General features: G+C 39.3%; 1 non-coding gene and 1 pseudogene across 1 annotated transcript; both read right to left on the bottom strand.

Moving 5' to 3' along the window:
* Positions 1 to 1,542: 1,542 nt before the first annotated feature.
* Positions 1,543 to 1,649, bottom strand: LOC114233857 (U6 spliceosomal RNA). The gene has a single exon (XR_003620047.1). It is a non-coding gene; the product is annotated as a U6 spliceosomal RNA (small nuclear RNA).
* Positions 1,650 to 5,638: 3,989 nt separating this feature from the next.
* Positions 5,639 to 7,345, bottom strand: LOC129147405 (mitotic spindle assembly checkpoint protein MAD2A-like; annotated as a pseudogene).
* Positions 7,346 to 19,969: the final 12,624 nt, after the last annotated feature.

Genomic DNA, 19,969 nt, shown 5'->3' with positions numbered 1-19,969 from the left:
CTCTGTGTCAATTTTTTCAATGCCTTAATTTTTTTAATGGTTAGCATTTAAAAAAATTATTTATTTTATTTTTTAATCCTCACCTGAGGACATGCTTAGAGAAAAGAAGGGAGAGAGAGAGACAGAAACATTGATTGATAGTCTTCCTTATGTGCCCTGCCTGGGAATGGAACCTGCAACCCATGTATGTGCTCTGGCCAGGAGGACACTCAATTAACTGAGCCACTCCCACTGGGCTCAGTTCCTTAATTTTTTAAATTTCATTTTTCAATGCCTTATTTCCTATCACCTCCAACTGACAGTGTTTTATTGTAGTCTTTGTTTTTTGTTAATCTTTGCCCGAGGATTTTTTTTTCTGTTGATTTTTAAAGAGAGCAAAATATTAATTGTGAGAGAGACATATTGATGGGTTGCCTCATGAACACAAGTGCCCTTGACTGGGAATCGCACCCTCCACCCTTCGGCGCATGGCCGATGCTCTACCATTGAGCCACACCGGCCAGGGCTATAGTCTTTGTTTTTTTAAAAAACATTTTCTCTCCTGTCTTTTAAACCATGTTCTGGAGGAGGACTTTTGATATTCATTGACTCATGGGGCCCAACAGCTGTTTTCCTCCACAGGAGAAGCCTGTCTCTGATAGGAATCATGCTACTCTCTCCCAGGGGCAGAAATGCAAGCAGCCCTGGGTTTTGTTTTCCAGATTGCATTTCCCCCTCTTTGATGTATATTAATATGTATAAAAAAGATTGGAAAGATACATGCCAAAGTGTTAATGGTTACGTTTGTGCAGATGAATAATAAATACATCACCTTATTTTCTTTCTCGTGCCTTTACATTTTTTCTACAGTGAACAAGTAGAAATCATATAAAATTTTGAAATGATATAAAAATAGTTATAAAACAATTCTCTTTAATTCCCAGGAGGTCAGCAAAGGAAAGCCTCAGGAAGGGAGCCTTGCAGAGGACCAGAGAGCAACCTGTCTAGGTGGGGGGAGGGGTCGGACGAGGAAAAATAAAATTGAGGGATTATCTGTGCGGAAAATTGGATTACGAGGGGTTTACAGAGTCCTGGGAGGGTGTGGGAAACATAGATTCAAACAAAGCTGAGCTGAGACAAAAAGAGTAAATTAACTCAAAGGACATGTACTTGGGTCTGTGGTCATTGGTATTTACATAGTCATACTATTAAAAGTATGAAGTATGACTTTTAACCAAACTTGTGTTAAAAGACATTGAGAAGGGAGTGAAGTAAGACATAAATCCTCGAATTCCATAATAGGAAGCCCATGGGTAATGTCTGCAAATGAAAATTTAAGGTATACCAATATAAGTTTGTTATTAGTCATGGGGGGAGTGATGGGTGTAAATACAGAAAAAGCAGCTAAAAGGAGTTAAAAGTGTTGGATCTGAGGAGCTGGATTTGGGCTAGGATAGGGGGACCAGAGGGCTTCTGTTTTTCCTTAGCCTTTTTCTTCTATTTTACTTTTTGGATTGTAGGAAAAATCTGTACCTATATTATTTATTAAAGATAACTTTTTAAAAAAATATGAAATGCTTCATGAATTTGGGTGTCATCCTCACGCAGGGGCCATGCTAATCTTCTCTGTATCGTTCCAGTTTTAGTATATGTGCTACCGAAGCGAGCACAATAACATTTTAAATAGAGTTTTTAAAAATTCCTTTTACTGACCAAAAAATAGGTGTGGCACTACCTGGGCGTTCTCTTCTCCTGGTGATGTCAAGTGTATCCCTGCTTCCTGGTCTAGTCTAGGTTGGGCCACATTTTTGTCAGGCACGATGACCAGGATGCACACCTTGCCCACACAGGCTGAATGACTACAGGACTTCCCAACACCTTCCTTTGGCTTTGACACTCTCATCTTCCTCAGGCAGCCACACCGCAGAGGTTTGCTCCACAAGAAAATTGAATGGCCGAGGCTGATCAGCAGCATGAACCCTAAGGCCAGAGGATGGAGCTGGGGATGTAGAGAAGGAAAGGAGCCCAGGGTATGGTTCTGTCCATTCATTATCCTGTCCAGGCACATTCCGCTGGGGCGCAGCAGCGCCCTACCCACAGCTGGAGGTGGGAGAGGTACAGGAGACAGACAGGACCTGGTGTTTGCATGGGCTCTCTGCCAACGAATCCAGGGACCAGGACAAGCACACAATATCTATTCTAGATAATCCAGGACCTTCTCCCCACCCAACCCCACTGGAGGCAGATGGCCTAAGGAAGACAAGATAAGCTGCCTGGGCAAATCCCCTCTTCCTTCTTCTCTCCTAAGAGCCCAGCCAGGAGACTGAAGGGTCCCAGGTTTGATTCCAGTCAAGGTTGCGGGCTCGATCTCCTATAGGGAGCATGCAGGAGGCAGCCGATCAATGATTCTCTCTCATCATGGATGTTTCTCTCTCTCTCTCTCTTTCTCTCTCTTTCTCCTATCTCTCTCTCTCTCTCTCTCTCTCTCTCTCTCTCTCTCTCTCTCTCTCTCTCTCTCCCTGTCCTTTCCTCTCTCAAATCAATATATACATATCGATATGATAGCCTGCTTTTCACATCTAGTCCACAAATGTTTGTGGAATGCCTATTGTGCAAGCAGCATGCTAGGCACAGGGGATACGATGATAAACAAAAGCAGACAAGGCCCAGGTCTTATAAAGGTTATAATCTAATAAGGGAAAATATTTCAGTTGAATAATCACCTTAAATAAATGTATGATTACAAAATAAGATTAATGCTATTGTGATAGATACTCTAGTAGTCCCTCAATGTCCTTTCTCCCTTTATGAGTAGCATAGGTAAATGTCCACTTTCAGGTAAACATATGGTTACCTAGAATAACAAATACATTTATCAGCCTTCTTGCATCTAGATGTGGTCATATGGCTAAATTCTGGCCAATAGTAACAGAAATGGTATGTATAACTTCCAGAAAATGTCTTTAAAGGAGGAGGCTTGCCCTTTTCTCCTCTTTCTTCTTCTTGATTGTGGGAATGTGGACATAATGGCTGGATCTCCAGCTGCTTTCTTGGATCATGAGGTGACTTTGGGAATGAAAGCCATGTGTAGTGGAACAACAAGACTGAAGAAAACCTGGGTTCCAGGCACCATGGATTAGCCCAGGACTTCTGCATGTGAAAGAGACATGAACTTTAGTTTTGTTTAAGCCACTGTGACTTGGAGTTTTTCTGTGATTTTTCAGTTACAACAGGGAGATAAATGGTTTTATCAGTATATATAACATGGAATCGGACCCATATTGGGGGGCTTCTTTGAGGAAGTGATGCTTTAGTTGAGTGAGCCAAGAATGAAGTGGGATGTAAAAGGGTTTCAAGCAAAAGGGAAAAAGTCCCTTTGCAATGGCCCTGAGGTGGAAGGGAGCTTGGCATGTTGAAAGGAAGAGAAGGAAGGCCAGGTGGCTGTGACAGGAAAAACAAGGAGAGAAGTGGCACAAAATGAAATCAGAAAGATGACCACATAGGACCTCATAGGCTTGTTAAGACGTTTGGTCTTTATCCCAAGAATAATGGGGAGCCATTGAAGGGGTTTCAGCAAGGGGTTACTGGGTTAGATTTGCTCTCCCCTTGGCTAATAGTTCCATTCATCTGAAACAGTTACCATGCCCCACCCCAGAATATCCTTGAGGCCCAGACAAAATATTGTTTACCTGTAGATAAATTTGGTTTTTTTTAATCATTTTATTGCTGTGGTAAAATATGTAACACAATATTTGCCACTTTAACTGTTTTTAAGTGTGCAATTCAGTGGCTTTAATTACATTCACGATATTGTGCAACCATTACCACTATCTATCCCCCACTTTTTTTTGTGGATGAACTTTTGCACTTACTAAACATTTAACAACTGTGTGTGGGATTGAACTGTTTCATTGCAGCAGTCACTGTGTGTGAATTCCTAGAAAGTGGGCTGTGGGCTGTGAGGAACAGTTGACCAAGTCAGGGTCAGCTGGGGCCAGCCTGAGGAATGTCATACCCTGGCCAGCAGGTCCACCAATCTGTCAGCTGTCACCTGTCAGGTCATTTGGTATGCTTTACTTAAGAGGAAGAATATATCCTCTGAACTGGAACGGGGACGAGACCAGAGTTAACTGATGTTTGATGTCTTTCAGGATCTTAGGAAAACGTTCTGACCTAGTTGACCTACCAGGGAATGCCAGAAGCAACGGGGATTTTGTCTGTGATTCTCAACCAGGGGCAAACAGTTCTCTGTGGATATACACAGTGGTGTGCCCAGGATACATGAAGCCCCAGGACAGACACAGGGCATTCTCCTGGAGCATTCATTTGACTTGATGGGAAATAACTCACATGCTTTTATTTTCAAACAAATGTACATGCATTATGAGACAGAAAGTGACATAATGAAGTTTAAGTGTAAAATATAAGGTTTAAAGAGATTACACTTGCCCTAACCGGTTTGGCTCAGTGGATAGAGCGTCGGCCTGCGGACTCAAGGGTCCCAGGTTCGATTCCGGTCAAGGGCATGTACCTTGGTATCGGGCACATACCCAGTGGGGAGTGTGCAGGAGGCAGCTGATTGATGTTTCTCTCTCATCGATGTTTCTAACTCTCTATCCCTCTCCCTTCCTCTCTGTAAAAAATCAATAAAATATATTAAAAAAAAAAGAGAGAGATTACACTTGCTGGTTTGGACCTTACTCTCAGGTTTCCAGGAATATTTGTCCCTTTCCCCAGCTGATAGTAGTATTTTGGTATAGCATAGTGATTATGAATAGACTGTCAAGCCAAAGACCCAGAGTCAACCTCTCGCTCTGACATTCCTTAGCTGTGTCACCTTGGACAAATTATACAACCTAGCTGAGACTCAGTTTCCTAATCTGTTAAACAAGGAAAATGATTGTACCTAGTTATGTGTTAAATATTTATAAAATGCTTAGCACACACCAAGTATGCACTAGGAGTTCTTTTTTTAAAATATATTTTTATTGATTTCAGAGAGGAAAGAAGAGGGAGAGATAGATAGAAACATCCATGATGAGAGAGAATCATGGATCGACTGCCTCCTGCAAGTCCCCCACTGGGGAACAAGTCCACAACCCGGGCATGTGCCCTTGACCAGAATCGAACCTGGGACCTTTCAGTTCGCAGCCGAGGCTCTATCCACAGAGCCAAACCGGCTAGGGCTGGGAGTTCTTTTTTATTTTATTTTTTTCTTTTTCCCCAAATTTTTTTATTAAGGTATTATATGTGTACATATCTTACCATTTGGGAGTTCTTTTTTAAATTTTATCTTTATTGTTGAAAGTATTGCAGATGTCTCTCCCCGCCTCTCCCTGCCCATGAACCTCCTTTATTGGTAAGAGTAATAGTATGAAATGGTAATGTTTTAGACCAGTGGTCGGCAAACTGCGGCTCGCAAGCCTCAGTTTGCCGCTCTGTTGACTAATGAGTTTGCTGACCACTGGTTTAGACCTTGGGCTCCCTTTTCAAAGTCTTTAAACTTACAAGCCTAGCAGTGCTCTCTGCTGATTGTAAAATATTCAAACAATATAGAACTCAGTATAAGAAATCATGAAAGTTTCCACTTCCCCTAAATTCCAGTGACCAAACCAGAGGTAAACACAAATAAATGTTGCTGTGCATCCTTCCTGCCAAACATGTTTAAAAATTCAACATTTATTGAGCACCATGTACTTTATACCCTGTTACATTTTCCTCCTCATTCTTCTGCTGTGCTTTAGGGCATTTTGGCTGTGATGCTGATCATAACCCTCTTCCAGAAACTTGTGATGGGTGGCATTGCTGAGAATAAATGAAAAACTGTGCTCCAGACCCAAAGCTGTGAGCAGTAGCCACTCTGTCCACAACCTCCCTCTAGGAAAATCACTTGGGCAGAGGATCTTTTATGGAGAATCTGAAGAGACTGAGACACTGGGGAGCTTCAGGAAAAATGGTCTTGACATTTTTGTTGTTGTTGTTCTCTTTCACTTCAGGCTTCCATCTTAATTTTGTGATTTCATACTTCATGTGTGAAAGGAGGATGGTTGAAGGTTGAAGGCTGATAGAAACTGCTAGTTATTCCACTTCATTTCTCAGTATTTCCCTCTTTCTTCAGTCATGGACAGAGCTACTCTGCTGTTTTCTTTGTGAATTGAAGTAGTGAAGGAACCCAATGAACTTGCTCAGAATCGGCAATGAACTGTGGTACCAACTCTTCCCACTTTTCAGGTACAACCAAGTCTTTGTCTGCATAAATAAGAAGATCAAGTGAATAAGAAATGTCCAACAGTAGCAGAAATGCCACTATCGCTGTGATCTGTCTGATCACTGAACGCATTTCACCTTGGATAGCTTTCTGAGACTTTTCTCTGGGTGTACTGTCTTCTTTGGCAGTCTTATCACACTCAGTATCAAATTGCCATCTTTCAAGGACCTCACCACCTTTTTAAAATATATTTTTTATTGATTTTAGAGAGGAAAGGAGAGGGAGAGAGAGATAGAAAAATCAGTGATGAAAGAGCATCATTGATTAGCTGCCTCCTGTAACTCCACACTGAGGATCAAGTCTGCAACCCAGGCATGTGTCCTGACCAGGAATCGAACCGTGACCTCTGAGACACACCGGCTGGGCACCACTTTTTTTTTTTATATATATATTTTTATTGATTTCAGAGAGAAAGAGAAAGGGAGAAAGAGATAGAAACATCAATGATGAGAAAGATTCATTGATCGGCTGCCTCCTGCATGCCCCACACTGGAGATCGAGCCCGCAACCCGGGCATGTGCCCTTGGCCGGAATCAAACCTGGGACCCTTCAGTCCACAGGCTGATGCTCTATCCACTGAGCCAAACCAGCTAGGGCTGGGCACCACTTTTATTTTTATTTATTTTTATTTATTTTTTTAAAATATATTTCTTTATTGATTTCAGAGAGGAAGGGTAGAGAGATAGAAACATCAATGATGAGAGAGAATCATTGATCGGCTGCCTCCTGCACGCCCCCTATTGGGGATCGATCCCACAACCCGGGCATGTGCCCTTGGCCGGAATCAAACCTGGGACCCTTCAGTCCACAGGCTGATGCTCTATCCACTGAGCCAAACCGGCTAGGGCTGGGCACCACTTTTAATATTCGAGATGAATACCACCAGTTTCTGAACTGAACACTTGTGTACCCAATCTTTTAGTTGTTCCATCACATTATTTAGGTATTTCATGAACTCAGGATCAGTTACTAGCAAGGTGAGTCACATTTCTGCATTTGAACAAAGGTTCCAGATGGATATATGGGCTTTATGCCACACTAATATACAATGCTGTTGATGCCAAATGAAAAGAACTCCCAGGAGTACTGCCCCACCATGGCCAGGCCCACAGATGCAGCCCACGCCCACGGGAGATGCCAACCGCAAGGCTCTGCAGCTGATTCCTGCCACTGGTTTCAAATGTCTAAACATAAAATTTAATACTTCTAGCATGCACATCTTATCATACGTCAATTGTGCCTCAATAAAATGGCCAAAAATTTGACAGGAAAAATCAATATAATCTAGGATTTTACTAATACAAGGGCAGTGGTGTGCTGGAACTGGCTTGTCCAGCTTGTGAAAGCTGATAGTTAAGTTTTGAGCAAGCCAGTTGTTAACTACAGCCATCATTAAAACATAATTTATGCACTTTTACAATTAAACTAATTATATATATTTTTTAAAGTAATAACTACTTGCCCTGGCCAGGTGGTTCAGTTGGTTGGAGCTCTGAAGTGAAGTCATTCCATACACCAAAAGGTTGCAGGTTCGATTCCTGGTCAGGGCACATACCTAAGTAGCGGGTTCCATCCCTAGTCAGGACACCTACAGGAGGCAACGGATTGATGTTTCTCTTTCACATTGATGATTCTCTCTCTCTCTCTCTCTCTCTCTCTCTCTCTCTCTCTCTCTCTCTCTCTCTCTCCCCTTTCCTCTCTCTCTCAAATCAATTGGAGGCGAAGAACCACATATTCTTGAATGAGAATTAAAAAGAAAAAAAATTAAAATGTATTTTATTGATTTTTTACAGAGAGGAAGGGAGAGGGAGAGGGTTAGAAAGATAGAAACATCATTGAGATAGAAACATCGAACAGCTGCCTCCTGCACACTCCCTACTGGGGATGTGCCCGCAACTAAGGTACATGCCGTTGACCGGAATCGAACCTGGGACCCTTTAGTCCGCAGGCCGATGCTCTATCCACTGAGCCAAACCGGCTAGGGCAGGAAAATTTTTTTAAAATAATAAATACTCGCCAAAACCGGTTTGGCTCAGTGGATAGAGCGTCGGCCTGTGGACTGAAAGGTCCCAGGTTCGATTCCGGTCAAGGGCATGTACCTTGGTTGCGGCCACATCCCTGGTGGGGGGTGTGCAGGAGGCAGCTGATCAATGTTTCTCTCTCATCAATGTTTCTAGCTCTCTATCCCTCTCCCTTCCTCTCTGTGGAAAATCAATAAAATATATTTTAAAAAAATAATAATAATAAATACTCAAGATGCATTGTAACTATATTTTACTAGTATCTATGTTTGTGAGGTTATTCATATCTACTGTATCTGTATGGTAGAAATATTATATAATGGTGTGCTGCTGCCCCTCTCTTTCGAACTCCAGATTCAGTGATTCTACCTTAGAGGTTTGAAATTGGCCATGATGGGAGTATTTATACCATGAAAATTGGCAAACACTACAAATCAGGGTGTGTGTTTTCCCCCTCAGAGAACTAATCGGTAAACATTTACCAGCACTGAACTATTTAGGAATAACCACAAGGAGAATAAAAAAATAGGTGTATCTTTTAAATCAACAATAGAGAATTTAGCCTATCCAATATAAAGCACTAAAGGAGAAAAAAAAGGTATATGATAAATAGAAAACGTAATGGATGCCTGGTTAATCATGCCAATTAAATCTAAAGGTTTATATGGCCCTAGCTGGTTTGGCTCAGTGGATAGAGTGTCAGCCTATGGACTGAAGGATCCCAGGTTTGATTCTAGTCAGGGGCACGTACCTGGGTTGCGGGCTTGATCTCCAGTAGGGGACGTGCAGGAGGCAGCCAATCAATGATTCTCTCTCATCATTGAGGTTTCTATCTCTCTTTCATTCTACCTTCCTCTCTGAAATCAATAAAGATATATATTTTTAAAAAAGAACTTTAAAAAAATTAATAAAGGTTTATATGGTTCCTCCTATTACCCTATTAAAGCCATAGGAAAGAACTAAAACTATGATAAGCCCATGGGTCAAAGAGAATAGTAGCAGAGAAAACATATAGAATGTCAACTACATTTTGGAAGATGGAAAGAGAATGAATTAGTAATAATTGATTCAGGTTTCAGCTGTCTCTGTTCTGCTAAGTCCTCCAGAGAAATAAGGCCACAAGTAGGAAGAAGCAGTAGATTCATTTTGAACAACGGCTGTAGAAAGCCTCAGAAGTTGGAAGCTGGAACCATTGAATACCTCTCAAGGTAGGAGTGGAAGTTAGAGCTAAGCCCAGAAGCATTAACTGACAGTTTGTGTAAAGAAATAGTTCCCGCCCTGACCAGTTTGGCTCAGTGGATAGAGCGTCAGCCTGCGGACTGAAGGGTCCCAGGTTCGATTCCGGTCAAGGGCATGTACCTTGGTTGCGGGCACATCCCCAGTGGGGAGTGTGCAAGAGGCGGCTGATCGATGATTCTCTCTCATTGATGTTTCTAACTCTCTATCCCTTCCACTCTTTGAAAGTCAATAGAATATATTAAAAAAAAAAGAAAAGAAATAGTTCCCACTCCCAAAATTTATCTATAAATTAAATACAATGCCATCAGGACTTTTTGAGAAATTGGACAAACTTATTCTTGTTAGAGTAACTAAATTAATTTTGGAAATGAAGAGCAATGGGGGGAGGGACTAGCTCAACCAGATTTTATGATATAATATGAAGCCATCGTCATAAAGCAAGAATGAGATGCTACAGAATAGATATAAACCAGAGAAACAGAATAGAGAGCTCAGAAATAGACCTATACATCTATGGGAATTTGATATAAGATAAAGATAACACTAAGTCAACCTGGAGAGGACGAATTATTCAGTAGATGATGTCAGGGAAACTGTCTCAGTTTTTGGAGAAAAATAAAGTATGATTCCTATTACCAACTATACACTAATCTGCACTCCAGAGTATGTGAAAGATAAAAGACCACACAGCCCTAGCTGGTTTGGCTCAGTGGATAGAGCATTGGCCTGCAGGCTGAAGGGTCCCAGGTTTGATTCCGGTCAAGGGCACATGCCCAGGTTGCAGGCTCGATCCCCAGTAGGGTGTGTACAGGAGACAGCCAATGATTCTCTCTCATCATTGATGTTTCTCTCCCTCTCCCTTCCTCTCTGAAATCAATAAAAACATATTTTTTTAAAAAAGAAGAAAAAAAAAAAGACCACACAAAAGAAGGGGAAGTCCACTAGAGAAATGGGCAAAGGCTATCAATAGGTAATTCACAGAAGGAAAAATGCAAATGACTCATTAGCATAAGAAGAAATGTTCAAATTCACAGGTAAATGCAAATTAAAACAATGAGATATTATTTTATTCCTATCAGGGTGTATCCTGTATAATGCTCCTCAGAGGTAGAAGCTATGAGCTAGATTTTTACATGCAGCAGCATAAATAGGTCATAAAACAGTGTTGAATTTTTAAAACAGAAAAAGATCCTTGGACCAATTATGAATTTAAAACATAGGCTGGAAATAGCAGTATATATTTACAAGAATACATATATATCCAAGGGTACATTTCAAACATGTAACAGTGGGTGTTTATGAAGGAGAGGAAAGAGAACGTAGACCAAGACTAAGGGAGGAGTTAAGATAAGTGAAGGGCCTTACACAGACCAAGTATGCTATGACTGAGGAATCTGATGAACTCAATTCTCAGAATGCCCGTTTTGACACTGATTAGTTATGTAATTGCAGGCAAGATACTTAACCTTCCTAAGCCTCATTTCTCCCATATTTATAAACAAGGTAGTAAAAGTGCCTAATTCATTTGTTGTAAGGAAAAAAAGAGATAATGGATGCTAAAAAGTAAGAACATGGAACCCTAGCCCCCCCCCCCCGCCTTTATTCAGCAAAAATCTCAATGGAATTTCTTAGGGACTTTGCAACAAAGCTGTAAAGTTTTTCGGAAAGTATAAATAATGAAGAGAAGATCAGAAAACTTTGAAAAAGAAGAGCATTTAGGGATGACTTGGCCTTCCAGATAATAGAATGTATAAATAATTCAGCAGTCACTAGAACAGTATGTCACTGGCACATGAATAGACAAAAGAATCAATAGAATAGAAAAGGGCAGAAATAGACCCAAGAATTTAGCAAAAGCTACTAGATAGATGATAAGAGTGGCATTTTGATCAGTGATGGATTTTAATAACAGGATATTTGAAAATTTGACTCATGATATTTGCGGAAGGAAGAAAATACATACAGCAAGTAAGATATTTTGAGAGTAAAGAGACTTAGGGTTTGAATGCCCGTTTTGACACTGATTAGTTATGTAATTGCAGGCAAGATACTTAACCTTCCTAAGCCTCATTTCTCCCATATTTATAAACAAGGTAGTAAAAGTGCCTACTTCATTTGTTGTAAGGACTAAAAGAGATAATGGATGCTAAAAAGTAAGAACATGGTACCTATTACACAAACTGTGCCCCATAAATATTAGCGATTATTATTTCTACCCTATACAAAGTAATGTGTAAAATAAAACCATAAATGTTCCAGAAAGAAAAAATGAATATTATTATAATATTGGGGAGCAGAAGGAATTTCTAAATATGACCTTAAGGTAGAAAACATGAAGAAAAAGAAAACAGTTCTGATTGAAAAAAACAACAAAAAAAATTCTTTATGCCAAATCCCACCACAAAGTTAAAATGCCAATGGCAAACTGGGGAAAATATTTGTAATATATGCATAGACAAACAATTAATATCTCTTACTAATCAACAAGATACAGCAATAGAAAAATTCACCAAGCCCTAGCTGGTTTGGCTTAGTGAATAGAGCATTGGCCTGCGGACTGAAGGGTCCCAAGTTCGATTCCAAGTCAAGGGCATATTCCAGGGTTGTGGGCTTGATCCCCAGTAGGGGTCGTGCAGGAGGCAGCCAATCAATTATTCTCTCTTATCATCAATGTTTCTATCTCTCCCTTCCTCTCCCTGAAATCAATCAATAAAAATATTTTTTTTTAAAAAGAAAAATGCACCAAGAACATTACCAAACAAACAAACAAAAAAGTAATTACAAATTCATAGAGGGGCTATGAAGTCCCATTCTTCATATATCAAATTAGCACAATAGACTTTTATAATATTTATTTAATATGATATGATATTCCTTTTGTGTGTGGCTTATTTCACTTAGCATAATATTTTCAATATATTATATATATTTCATAATATAACCCCTCCCCAAGGGTTATCCATGTTGTAGCATGTATCAGAATTTCACTTTTTATAGTTGAATGAAATTCCATTGAATGTATAGACCACTTTATTTTTTGAATCCTCACGCTAAGATATGTTTTTAATGCTTTTATTTCTCTTTTGTTCTTTCTTTTCTTTCTTTCTTTTCTTTTCTTTTCTCTTCTTTCTTTCTTTCTTTCTTTCTTTCTTTCTTTCTTTCGAGAGAATCATTGATATGAGAGAGAAACATTGATATGAGAGAGAAACATTGATCAGTTTCCTCCTGAACATGCCCTGACTGGGGATGGAACCTACAACCTTTTTGGTATATGGGACGGGACGACACTCCAACCAACTGAGCCACCCAGCCAGAGCTGTACCACAATTTTTTTTATCCATTAATCCTGTTTTATTTTTAAATATATTTTTATTGATTTCAGAGAAGGGAGAGGGAGAGAGATTTAGAAACATCAATGATGAGAGAGAATCATTGATTGGCTGCCTCCTGCAGGCCCCCTACTGGGGATCAAGCCAGCAACCTAGGCATGTGCCCTTGACCCAGATCGCACCCTGGACCCCTCAGTACGCAGGGTGACACTCTATCCACTGAGCCAAATCAGCTTGGGCTATCCATTAATCTTCTGATGAACATTTGGGTTGTTTCCAACTTTTGGCCATTGTGAATAATGCTGCTGTCTGTTTGAGTACCTGTTTTCACTTTTTTGGAGTGTACCAGTATACCTAGGAGTGGAATTGTCGAATCATATGCTAATTCTATGCTTAACTTTCTTTTTCTTTTTATTTTTTTTAAGATATATTTTATTGATTTTTTACAGAGAGGAAGGGAGAGGGATAGAGAGTTAGAAACATCGATGAGAGAGAAACATCAATCAGCTGCCTCCTGCACACCTCCCACTAGGGATGTGCCCGCAACCAAGGTACATGCCCTTGACCGGAATCGAACCTGGGACCCTCCAGTCCGAAGGCCGGTGCTTTATCCACTGAGCCAAACCAGTTAGGGCTTAACTTTCTTTTTAAATATGTTTATTTTATTTATTTATTTGTTTGTTTGTTTGTTTGTTTCAGAGAGAGAGGAAGGAAGATGGAGAGAGAGAGAAACATTGATTGGCTGCCTCTCACATGCACCCTGACCAGGAGATTGAGCCCACAACCCGGGCATGTACCCTGACCAGGAATTAAACTGGCCACCTTTTGTGCATGGGATGATGCTCAACCAACTGAGCCACACGGGCCAGGGCTATGTTTGACTTTTTGAGGACCTGCTAAACTGTTCTTTTTTTAAAAGTCAGATTTATTAAGGAATCACTTACATATTTCTTAGGTGCACAGTTCTATGACTTTTGTCCAACATATGCAGTCACATAAATACCACCACAATGAAGATATCACCCCAAAAAGTTCCCACATTCTCTTCTGTAGTCTGTTCCAAACTCTTACCCCTAGCCCCTGGCAACTGCTGATCTGATTTCTGTTCCTACAGTATTGACTTTTCCAGAATGTCCAACAATGAAATCATTGGAGCCTGGCTTCTTTCATTCAACACAATTTATCTAAGATTCATCCATGTCAGTGTATCAATAATTTGCTCCTTGTTATTGCTGAATAATATTTCACTGTATGGCTGTACCAGACGTCTTTATCTATGCACCAGTTGATGAACACTTGGTTTGTTTTCACCTTTTGACAATTATAAATTATGCTGATATAGGCATTTCCATACAGGTCTTTGTGCAGAGACTTAATTTTATTCATCTGTAAGGACTCCATACCTAGGAGTAGGATTTTTGCTTCATGTGATAAATGTATGTTTAACTATTCTGAACTGCCTGTTTTCCAAAGCAGCTGTACTATTTTTTCATTCCCACAAGCATGCATGAGAGTTCATTCCAGTTGTTCTGTATCCTCTATAACATTTGATATGGTCAATTTGTTTATTTTTATTTTAGCCATTGTAATAGGTATGTGGTATGATATCTCATTATAATTTTTCATGTACCTAATGGCTAATGATGTTGAACTTTTTCCCTTTATGCTTACTTACTATCTTTTCCTCTTCCCTGGTGAAGTGTCTGTTCAAATCTTTTGCCCATTTTTTAATTGGGCTGTTTTTTATATTATTGAGTGTGAGAGTTCTTTGTATATTCTGGATACAAATCTTTTATCAGCTGTGTGTTTTGCAGTATATTCTTCCAGTCTGTGTCTTGTATTTTCATTTTCTTAACAGTGTCTTTTCAAGAATAGAACTTTTTATTTTAGTGAGTCTAATTTATCAGTTTTTTCTTTTGTAGTTCATGCTGTATGTGTCTTCTCTGAAATTTTTGTCTAAGTCACAAATATTTTCTCCTCTATTTTATTCTAGAAGGCTTATAATTTTAGGTTTATATTTAGGTCTATGATTCATTTCATGCTCATTTTTGTACTTTTTTGGGGGGCATATTCACGTCCAATTGTTCCAGTGCCATTTATTGAAATGAACTTGTTCTTAACTGCCATCGTATTATAAGAAATAGTTCTTTGTACCAAAACTTGATGAATCATGGAATATACAGGTGACATACTTGTAGTATTCTTTATAGTTCACAAAGTATTTGTCATTATATAATCTCATTTGACCCACAATCAACCATATGAGATAGGAATAAAAATGTTATTCCTGCCCTAACTGGTTTCGCTCAGTGGATAGAGCATCAGCCTGTGGACTGAAGGGTCCCAGGTTCGATTCCGGTCAAGGGCATGTACCTTGGTTGTGGGCACATCTCTAGTAGCGGGTGTGCAGAAGGCAGCTGATTGATGTTTCTAACTCTCTAACTCTATCCCTCTCCCTTCCTCTCTGTAAAAAATCAATAAAATATATTTTTTAAAAAATGTTATTCCTCCCATTTTACAGATGAAGAGGCCAAGATAAGCTAGCACTTGGCCAAGAAGACAAAGCTTTCAGTACTATTGTCAATATTCATTATTGAACTTCAATAAACCCTGAGTAGCCTTTTCCAAGATCCAAGTTATGCCCATAAATCTGTTCAGTACTCAGGATCAAGTCTGTATTTACTACTTAATTTTGAGCTTACTGATCCTTGAAAACTGGAAAGGCTGAGACTTGGTGCAACTGGGATCCAAGAGCATGGTTATTTGGCCTAACCATGAGTAGTGGTCACATGTCTCAACTCTGCTATGTGAACTGGCCATGGTCCTGCAAACTTTATTCTATAAAAATGTAATTAGAAATCTTTTCTTTGGAATATTCTTTTTTTTAAAAAAACACACACATCTTTTTGTTTCTTTTTTAAAATATATAAATATTTCTTTATTGATTTCAGAGAGGAAGGGAGAAGGTGAGAGAGATAGAAACATCAATGATGAGAGAGAATCATTGACCGGCTGCCTCCTGCACACCCCCCACTGGGGATCGAGCCCGCAACCCAGGCATGTGCCCTTGGCCGGAATCGAACCCGGGACCCCTCAGCCCGCAGGCTGACGCTCTATCCACTGATCCAAGCCAGCCAGGGCCTTTGGAATATTCTTGAGCTTCAACAAGAAAAAACTCTGTTACCAAATAGTCCAAATATCCAGGTTAAACTATCCTTTGTTTCCAACTGGGAAGGAGCAGGGAGGATGGAGAAAAGAAACTTGGATGAAAGGGGAGCCAGTGGAGGAAGAAAGGATAAGTCTGACATGGATGGGTGCCCAGAAAAATTTTATACATTCACATTTGGAGACTCCTTTACCTTTGAATTAAAAAACATACTGATCAACTGCCAAGTATTATTTTGTTAATTAGATTTTCTCCATGAAATTAGTCTTCTGACACATTTCCAACCATTTCTCTGAAGCAGACCCTCTGAAATCCTGACTCTTACTTTACAAGCAAGATTAAATGTTACGGCCTTGCGTTCTCCTCCTCACCCAGAGTCTTAAGTTTCTTTGCCTTGTTCCTGCCTTTGTCATTCGCTGTGAAGAGCATAATGCGTGAGGCACAGAGGCTGGTGGGACAATGGGGCTGATTCATGGTTTGGGAAAACAGGGAATTGTCTCAGAGCAAACACTGACCCTCCTTTTTGCTGGGGGCACTACAACGTTTAGCTGACAGCAGCTTGTTTGGATTTGTCCAACCAGTGGATAAGCATCTAAATGACAGGAGCAATATGGGTTCCTAAGGTCCCTGGGGGCACTTAAAATAATCTTGGAAGATGCTGGCAGAGTTTGTGCTCTTTATAAACAAACAGAGAGATTATTCAAACAGCTGCTAATTTCATTAAGAAGCCTCATTTTAAGGTCCCAGAACAGGCATTTCTTTTTGTCAGGATTATCCCTGAGTTTTATATTTGCATCTACTCCTGGTAGCTTAGCTGAGATGTCAGATACTAAGCTTACATTTGGATGGCTGTATTGGCTTTGCCCTCAAGAAAGAGTTTAGAGGAGACTAAATTCAACAAAAATAAATTTGATGGGTAATTTAGGACTATTTATACACATTTTTATTAGTATCATATTGTATATACTATTTTGTGATCTTTTAAACTGAGCACTATAATATGAAAACATTAACTTGTCAACAAATTTTGATCTACATTATCACTTCTAATGAATGTGTAGTGTGTAACTGTATGAATGAACCATCACTTAACTAGTCCCTTGTTTTTGGACATAAAGGTTTGCAAGCTATAAGCCATGCTTCGGTAAAAATTATTGCAGCTAAATCTTTGCACGTTTCCTTATTTCGCCATGAAAAAAATCATGGGTTTGGATTGCTGGGTCAGAAGAGATGCATGTTTTTAATGTTTTTGACTCAGACTGAGAAACTGCCCTCCAAAGTACAATTTATACTTCCTGTAGGTATGAAAGTGCTTTCCTTCTCACACACCTGGCTCTTTGGTCAAAACTTAATTTTGTTGTTGTTTTTTAGTTCATTTTCTTGGTTTTTCCCAGGTAAGTAATCATATAACCTACAAATAATTACTTTTAGTTTTTTTTTTTGTTTTGTTTTGAAACATATTTTATTGATTTTTTACAGAGAGGAAGAGAGAGGGATAGAGAGTTAGAAACATCGATGAGAGAGAAATATCAGCTGCCTCCTGCACACCTCCTACATTGGGGATGTGCCTGCAACCAAGGTACATGCCCTTGACCAGAATCGAACCTGGGACCTTTCAGTCCATAGGCCGATGCTCTATCCACTGAGCCAAACCGGTTAGGGCTGACTTTTAGTTTTTATTTCATTTCCCAAATAGTAAAAAGTTGCAAGAATTTATATTTCATTGTTGGTGAGAATATGGATAAATGGATGTTCTCAAATCCTATGATTGTAAATTGGTAAGTAAATTTGAAGGATAATCTGAGAGCATCTGTGACAAGTTTTAAATTGCAAACCCTTTGACCTAGCTATTTCAACTCTCAAAGAAAGGTATTCATTGAAGTACTTTGTTAATAATAGCAAAAAATTTAAAAATAACTTAATTCATCAATAGGGTATGGTTAAGTAAATTATGGCACATTTCTTTTTTTTAAAATATATTTTATTGATTTTTTACAGAGAGGAAGAGAGAGGGATAGAGAGTTAGAAACATTGATGAGAGAGAAACATCGATCAGCTGCCTCCTGCACAACCCCTACTGGGGATGTGCCCACAACCAAGGTACATGCCCTTGACGGGAATCGAACCTGGGACCTTTCAGTCCGCAGGCCAACGTTCTATCCACTGAGCCAAACCGGTTTTGGCAAATTATGGCACATTTCTGCTATGAAATACTGTGCGGCCATTAAAGAGAATAAAGTAGATCTCTAGTACCAACCTGGACATCAGTCCATACTATTTTATTAATTTTAGAAAATGTTTTGCAGGATAATAATATATTATGATCCCAATTTTATTTTTCAAAATCCAAGTATATACACTCAGAAATATATATACCTGAATATACATAGAGAAATTTTTGTTGAAGGTGCTTGCCTCTGAGTGTCTTCCCATGCACCAAGAGGTCACTGGTTCAATTCCAGTCAGGACACATGCGTGGGTTGTGGGATCAATCCCCAGTGGGGAGTGTGCAGGAGGCAACCGATCCATGTTTCTTTCTTTCTCCCTCTACCTCCCTCTCTCTCTCTCTCTCTCAAATCAATAAAAACATATTAAAAAAGAAAAAGGAAATAAATGACTGAATATACCCAACAACCTAGAACAATCTCAAGATAATTATGCTGAGTAAAAAAAAAAAAAAGCCAATCTCCAAAAGACTGGCTTACATACTATTTGATTCCATTTAAATAATATTCTTAAATTGACAAAATTCTAGAAAATAGAGAACAGATTAGTGGTTGTCAGGGGTTAAGAAGTGGGGGGGATGGGAGGGAAGTAGATATGACTGGTTATGGAAGGGCAAGGTGAGGGGTCCTGTTGATTGAAATGTTTTGTATGTTAATTGTATCAATATCAGTATCCTAGTTAGGATATTGTATTATAGTTTTGCAAGATGTTACTATTGGGGTAGAGTATAAGGGTATAAAGAATCTTTCTATTATTTTTTATATCAATCTATAATTATGTCAAAATAAAAAGTTCAATTCAAAAATAAAAAAGACTGTCCCATCCAAAATACCTATAGAGGCCCTGTGAAAAACAAATACAATGAGATTCTTTAAAATGTATTTTTTATTGTTGATAGTATTACAGATATCTCCCATTCCCCCTCCTCCAATGAGATATTTATCAACCATTAAAAGATGGTGCTTTTGAAGATTATTTAATGACATGGGAAAATTTAGACTTTTAACCTTCAGTTAAAAACTATTAAGATTTAGGCCCAGCAAGGTAGCTCAGTTGGTTAGGGTTTGATTTCCGGTCAGGGCACATACAAGAAGCAACCAATGAATGCATAAATAAGTGGAACAACAAATCGATGTTTCTCTCTCTCTCTCCCTTTGTCTCTCTCTAAAATCAATAAATAGAAATTAAAACAACAAAGACAGTAAAAAACAGGGAAGTTCAGTTTTTATTTGTTTGCTTTTTTTAAAAAACACACGTATGTGGCATTTTGTACAATATTTTGTTTGGAAACTAAGCTTTCAAAAAAAAAAAAAAAGGAAAGTATGAAAACCATGATTTAGGGTGTTTTATATAACTTAGCATTAGTGGTTTTCTGGACCATCATTTGGAGGCTTGGAATTCAGTCCTTCCTTTCTCTGTACAGTCAATAGTGGAAGGAGGGACAGTAGAAATAGCAACTGGGAGGGGAAAGGAGTGTGTTATTGAAGGGAATAGAGAAAGTTCTCTTTGGAAGAAGAAGGTGATTGGTTTATATCTGGTCTTACACAACAGGGCAGACTAGCTTCAAGATCATCAAAACCTTCCCGTCCAGATGATCTTCCCAGTCTTACAGCCCCCTCCACAACCCTCCATCTACCTCCACCCTCTCTCATACACTTTTTCAGCCACTATACTGGAGCCATTTCTTGTTCCCAGAACATGCCTTCCACATTTTTAACTTCATACCTTTGCTCAAACCATT

The sequence above is a fragment of the Eptesicus fuscus genome, chromosome 20, assembly GCF_027574615.1.
Source record: "Eptesicus fuscus isolate TK198812 chromosome 20, DD_ASM_mEF_20220401, whole genome shotgun sequence".
NCBI lineage: Eukaryota > Metazoa > Chordata > Mammalia > Chiroptera > Vespertilionidae > Eptesicus > Eptesicus fuscus.
The sequence above is the reverse complement of the archived record's forward strand: the minus strand, read 5'-3'. Positions and strand labels throughout refer to the sequence as shown.